At 42.6% G+C, this 6,674-nt stretch overlaps 1 long non-coding RNA gene across 1 annotated transcript; it reads left to right on the top strand.

Annotated features, from left to right (window-relative positions):
* Positions 1 to 512: 512 nt before the first annotated feature.
* Positions 513 to 5,800, top strand: LOC117804060. The gene is made up of 3 exons (XR_004628248.1): positions 513 to 607; positions 1,211 to 1,346; positions 5,386 to 5,800. It is a non-coding gene; the product is annotated as an uncharacterized LOC117804060 (long non-coding RNA).
* Positions 5,801 to 6,674: the final 874 nt, after the last annotated feature.

Here is a 6,674-nt window from a genome sequence, read left to right as displayed (position 1 = left end):
CAGACTAAGGGTACATGACAATGTGGCAAAGCCTTAGGAATCAGAGAAAGCTTAATTCACATCTTGATTTATTACTTGCCATCTGGGTGACCCAACGTACATTACTTCATCTCTCTAACCTCTTACCTCATCTGTAAATTGAGGATAATACCTACCTCAAAGTGCTGTGGTGTGGATTAAGTTACAAAATGAACATGGATTTCCCTTGCACGGTGCCTGGCTCAGGGCTGTTGCCCTCCTTCCCTGCTTCCCTGTGCCCTCCTCGTGGTGAGGACGTGGCTTCCCTTTCTTAGGTTTTCACAAATCTGCAAAAGAAGGCAAGAAGAGCTAAGAATTGTCACCAAGTTCTCCACAGCATTCTGAAGTCTGGTTTCATGGGAATGGCATTTAAATTGTACATATGTATTTGCCTCTCCCTGAATATGGCAAAGCAGGAAATGCTGTGCGTGCCATATAATTCATAAACGCACCGTCACTATGCAGCCAGGAACTGTGGGATATCACACAGATGGGAATGCCAGGCAGCATGTTCCTGTCAGACCTGGAGGGAACAGAGCTCAGGAGAAGGGGGAAATTACTGAGGGTGAAGGAGCAGAGCAGGGAACAGGTGAGAAATAATGGGGCCTCTCTTCTCTCTTCTGCTCTGACAAGTTTGGATTTTAAGTGATGTGGGGGCAGAGTTCACATCTATTACCTCCCTTTTTATAGTTTCTTAAAGATTATTGAATAATATTAGCAATATTTGGTGATTAGAGTGAAGAAATGTCACGTAGGGCCTCAGAGAAACCCTCGGTCTCCGAGAGTGGTCAGAATGACTTTTGCCGGAAGCCTCTGTCTTCTCTCTCTGGGAAGCGATGGATGGAGTCTGATCATAATTAATTTTAATAGAGACCTATCATGGTGTGATAGAATCTTGGCCATTCAAATGAAGTAGAATGAGCTAGCCAGCCTGGATAAAAATGATCTCACCAGTCCTCCCTCGCCACTGGCTTTAGAACAAATCAAGTCCAGTTAAAAAAATATTTGTTTCTTGAGTGATTTGGGGCCTAGTGCTATAAAAAGGTATATGATGCTTGCTGTCTGAATTGGACAGACAAGAAATATGATAAAATAATAATAGGTACCATCTGTTGATTCCCTGACTTGTTCTGTGCCCCAAGTTACATGCTCCATGTACGTGATCTCTAATTCATGAATTCTTTCAACACAGGTTTCTTGAGTGCCTATGACATGCCAGGCATTCTAGGTGCTGGGAACACCACAGGCTACAAGGAAGAGGAAGTCCCTGCCTTTGGAGAACTACATTCTGGTGATTATAAGCAAGTGAATATACAATATTATTTCAGGTAATGGTAAATGCTGTGGAGAACAGCAGCTCAGGGTAAAAGGACAGGGCAGGATTCTGGAGTGTGTAGGGAACATTTTATTTATTTATTTTTAAGTAATCTCTAAACCAAACGTGGGCCTCGAACTTTCAATCCCAAGATCAAGAGTTGCATACTCTACCAACTGAGCCAGCCAGACGCCCCTGCAGGGGACATTATAGGACGGGTCTCTCTAGAGGGATGGAGTGAGGTGTGTGTAGCTGGGGGGAGGAGCGTCCCAGGCAGGGTGACTACAAGTGTGAGAAGAGTGTGATACATTCAAGGCCCCGTGTGGCTGAGCCGGGTGACGGAGGAGGAGAAGGCCAGAAGAAGCAAAGAGACAGGTAAATGACTAAGCCAAGTAGGGCCTGGAGGGAAGTGAAAAGCTTTTTGGGTTTTACTCTGAGGACAATGGGAAGCTCAGGAAACTGGGAGCAGGGGAGAGTTACCTGGACACTAACTCTGAGATACAGATCCGCACACAGGAGGCGGTCTCTCCTGGCTCTAAGAATGTGAGAGAAGCCAGATTGGTAGAGGCCGAGCATGTGTTGACTTACAAAGATCTCACCTGACCTCCTGGAAGCCCTAAGGTTGGGGTGAGCCTTTTGAGTTTTCCCAAATTGAGGCAAAGGGCTGGACCTTGTAAGCTGGCCTCGACCAGCTGACGTCTCCTGAGAGGGGCTGCAAACATGGGTGAGGCAACCCCCTTGGGAGCCAATGCCCAAGAGGTTGGCAGCTGTGGGCTACCAGCGGCCAACACCCCAGCAGTTGGAGCAATGATACCTCACGCCTGAAGAGGGTATCTGGGTGGCACAGGCTGGCATCCCCACAGATTCCTTTATGTTTTAATTCTCTCAACACTCCTCCAGGTTCAGCATTCTTATGTCCTTTCTGAGACTCAGAGAGCAACCAGTTCAAGGCCATGTACCTAGCAGATGTTGCATTTGAACTTAGGTCTCTCTGAGTCCAAAGACCATGTACTTAAAAAAAAATTCTTGGTAAAATACACATACCATAAAATTTATCATTTTAACTATGTTTTCAAGTTTTATTTATTTAAATAATCTCTACACCCAACATGGGGCTCGAACTTACGATCCCGAGATCAAGAGTCACATGCTCTTCTGACTGAGCCAGCCAGGTGCACCTCATTTTACCTATATTTTAAAATATTTTATTTATTTATCAGAGAGGGAGAGAGAGAGAGAGCACGCACAAGCAGGGGGAGCAGCAGGCTGAGGGATAAGCAGGCTCCCCACCAAGCAAGAAGCCCCATTCAGGACTCGATCCTAGGACCCTGGGATCATGACCTGAGCCAAAGGCAGACGCTTAGTGACTGAGCCACCCAGGCATCCTGCATCTTACCTCTTTTTAAGCGTACAGTTCAACAACATTAAGTACATCCACATTGTTGTGCAACTACCACCACCATTCATCCCTAGAACGTTTTTCATCCTGTAAAACAGAAACTCTGTACCCATTAAACAATCACATTACAGTAATATTAAACATACTATTAAATAATCACTCCCCATTCCTGTCTCCATCCAGCCTCTGTAAACCATCCTTCTACTTTCTGTCTCTATGAATTTGACAGCTCTAGGTACCTTATATAAGTGGAAGCATACAGTATTATCTTTTCATGCCTGACTTATTTCACTTAGCATAATAACTTCAAGGTTCATCCACATTGTAGCAGATGTCAGAGTTTCCTTCTTTTTAAAGGCTGTATAATATTCTATTTTGTGTATATACCATGTTTTTCATTTTTTTAAGATTTATTTTTTTAGGGGCGCCTGGGTGGAGCAGTCGTTAAGCGTCTGCCTTTGGCTCAGGGCGTGATCCCCCAGCGTTCTGGGATCGAGCCCCACAACAGGCTCCACTGCTAGGAGCCTGCTTCTTCCTCTCCCACTCCCCCTGCTTGTGTTCCCTCTCTCGCTGGCTGCCTCTGTCAAATAAATAAATAAATAAATAAATAAATAAATAAATAAATCTTAAAAAAAAAGACTTTTTTTTTTTATTTTAGAGACAGAGAGTGCATGGGGAGGAGGGGCACAGGGGAAGCAAGACAGACAAGCAGACTTCACCCCTAGCAGCCCGACAAGGGGATTGATCTCACTACCCTGAGATCAGGAGCTGAGCTGAAATCAAGAGTAGGATGCTTAACCAACTGAGCCACCCAGGCACCCCAATGTGCCATGTTTTGTTTATTCTTCTGTTGTTGGGCATATGGATTGCTTCCCCTTTTGGCTACTGTGAATGTTGACATGAACATGGGTGCACAAATATCTGTTTGAATCCCTGCTTTCAGTTCTTTTGGGTGTATCCCCAGAAGTGGAATTGTTGGGTCATACAGTACTTCTATTTTTAATTTTTCAAGGAACTGCCATACCATTTTCTACAGCCGCTGCCCCACTTTATATTCCCACCAGCACTGCACCAAGGTTCCTCACCAGCACTTTCTTTCCTCCTCCTCCTCTTCTCCTCCTTTTTCTCGTAATAGCTGTCCCACGGTGTGATGTGGTATCTCATTGTGGTTTAAGACCTTGCACTTTTCATGCCACCATGCTGTCCCTCAGAAAGGAATCAAAGATGGCCAGCATGCATCCAGTCCCACCATTCCATTTGTGGGTGGAAATGATGACACTAGGTCAAGATCTAAATTCAGTTAATCTCCTTGGATTGACAATGAGCTATAGAAGACCATATTCTGTATATTCCCTAAGACACTCAGACAGCTAAAGGACAATACAAAATTTGTCACTGTATACCGAATTGATCTTTAAAGGTTTGCTCAAGGACCCTAAAATAGTTTAGAAAATTATGCTCTTCTTTGCACATTCAAAAATTGATGTTCATAATTTTAATATAAATTTAAACAGTTGCAAAGAATATGATTCCCAGTATATTATAAATGTTGACATTTTTAAATGAAGCAGTTATATCACTATTTTAAATGTATCCAACTGGACTCCAGGATCTTACAACAGCTTGTTACTCGCCATCATCCTTTTGAGAAATACACAGATGGGGGGCCTGGCTGGCTCAGTTGGAGGAACGTGAGACTGTTGATCTCAGGGTTGTGAGTTTGAGTACCAAGTTTGGTGTAGGGATTATTTAAAAATAAAATCTTAAAAAAAAAAAAGAAATACACAAACAAGCTCATCTTTAGGAAGCAAAAATTGCATATTGCTCTTTTTCTCCGTGAAATTCTATTTACATTTTACTTCCCCTTCAGAATTTTATGCTTATGTAATATATTTATGATTGAACATCTTTTACTGAGGATTCCTCGTATTTTGATCTATCAAACATATGTATAAAAATTAAAATTTATACATTTTAAAATTCCTGTGACCATAGGCTCTAAGTGTTTTCTGGATTGAGTTATCATTACAATTACCAATATTATACAATTGATCAAAACAACCTCAATGAATAGAAAATTTTGATAAATACTAACATTGAAAGTAAAGTTTTATTGGAAGTTTACATTTCGTAATAAGATAGATGATGCTGTCCTTTTTTTCAAACATTGTATGTATTATAAATATTACTTTATTGCTAGAATGACAGTGGTTAGCATCCCTTCTATGTCTAGTTTTCATTTTTTAGAGATGGAAAATCCTTGGTCTTATAAATAAGGAGATGGGAATGGGAAGAATTTTGTTATAAAAATGTCCTTAAATTTTTGGTATGCCTTCTGATTTATTATCCCAAATCACAGAGTAATCCATTATCAAATGCTGGTTTTAATGATCTGTCAGCTGACAATGTCACTATCTTCTCCTTCCATTTTGTTGAAAGCAAGATATTGGAAACTACCTGACTTGCAAAGGATTTGTTATGCCCAGTCTGTTATGGGTTGAGCTGTGTCCCTCCCAAATTTATATGTTGAAGTCCTAACCCCTAATACCTCCAAAAGTGATCTTATTTGAAAATGATGTTGTAGATATAATTAGTTAAGATGAGGTCATTAGGGTGGGCCCTAATCCACTATGACTGGTGTCTTTATATAAAGGGAGAATTTGGACAGCGAGACAGACATGCACAGAGAGAAGAGGATGTGAAGACACAGGGAGGAGATGGCCATGACCAATCCAAGGAGCTTAGAACAGAGCCTTTCCTCTCGGACCTGAGAAGGAACCAACCCTGTCTACACTTTGATCTTGGAGTTCGAGTCTCCAGAACTGTGAGGCCATAGATTTCTTTTTTGAAGCCATTTGTTCATGGTACTTTGTTCCTGCAGTCCTAAAAAACGAATACACGGTCCTTATAGCCATTCACGTTCCTAACACCTACACCAATATTTTCAATTTTTCCTTTACTTGGTGCCCAGGAGGGTTTTTTAAACCTCCAACAATGCACTCCAGTAGGACTGGGAATAAGAGAGAGGGTTACCTTTCTGGTACCTGGATGGCTCAGTTGGTCGAATGTCCAACTCTTGATTTTGGCACAGGTCATGATCTCAGGGTCATGAGATGGGGCCTGGTGAGGAGTCTGCTTGAGATTCTCTCTCTCTCTCTCCATCTGCCCCTCCCCTCACTTGCATATGTTCTCTCTCTCAAGTAAATAAATAAATAAATAAATAAAATCTTAAAAAAAGAGAGAGAGAAAAGGACACTTTTTTTTTTTTAAAGATTTTATTTATTTATTCATTTGACAGAGATAGAGACAGCCAGCGAGAGAGGGAACACAAGCAGGGGGAGTGGGAGAGGAAGAAGCAGGCTCCTAGTGGAGGAGCCTGATGTGGGGCTCGGTTTCATAATGTCGGGATCATGCCCTGACGCTTAACCGCTGTGCCACCCAGGCGCCCCGGGACAATTTTCTTTTGTAAACTGAGGGAAGAGCCATTGTGAAAGGAGGGCAGGCATGTTTGATAAAAGGCAGATATTGAATTTGAAGATCTACACGTTGCCTTCCTTCCAAATATCCTTGACCACATGCCTCTTTGGAAAGCCTTAGTCACCCCTGGAGGAATAGGAGTATCTGCTTTGAAGATGACTGTCCTGAAGGGTAGAAAACCTACTGGAATTCAGGGACGTGGACAAACTTCCGTCAGCTGGAGTGTTGTGACATCTTCATGGAGGATATGACATCTGTTGGCCTTGTGTGTAGAGTTTTGATCTGTGGCAAAGGGAAAGAAAGGCCTTCCAGCCAGGGTGTAAGCAACATGGAAACGGACATCTGACTAAGAGGTGGGAGAACAGAGGACCCGCATCAGGGGCCTAGGAGCTTGTCCGTAGGCACCGGAGATTCTCCCGTGAGCAAGTGACAGGAAAGTGATGCTTAGGAAGATTAGCCAGGCAT

This window comes from Ailuropoda melanoleuca, chromosome 10 (assembly GCF_002007445.2).
Source record: "Ailuropoda melanoleuca isolate Jingjing chromosome 10, ASM200744v2, whole genome shotgun sequence".
Lineage (NCBI taxonomy): Eukaryota > Metazoa > Chordata > Mammalia > Carnivora > Ursidae > Ailuropoda > Ailuropoda melanoleuca.
Note: the sequence above shows the minus strand (reverse complement) of the source record. Positions and strands in the feature narration are given on the sequence as shown.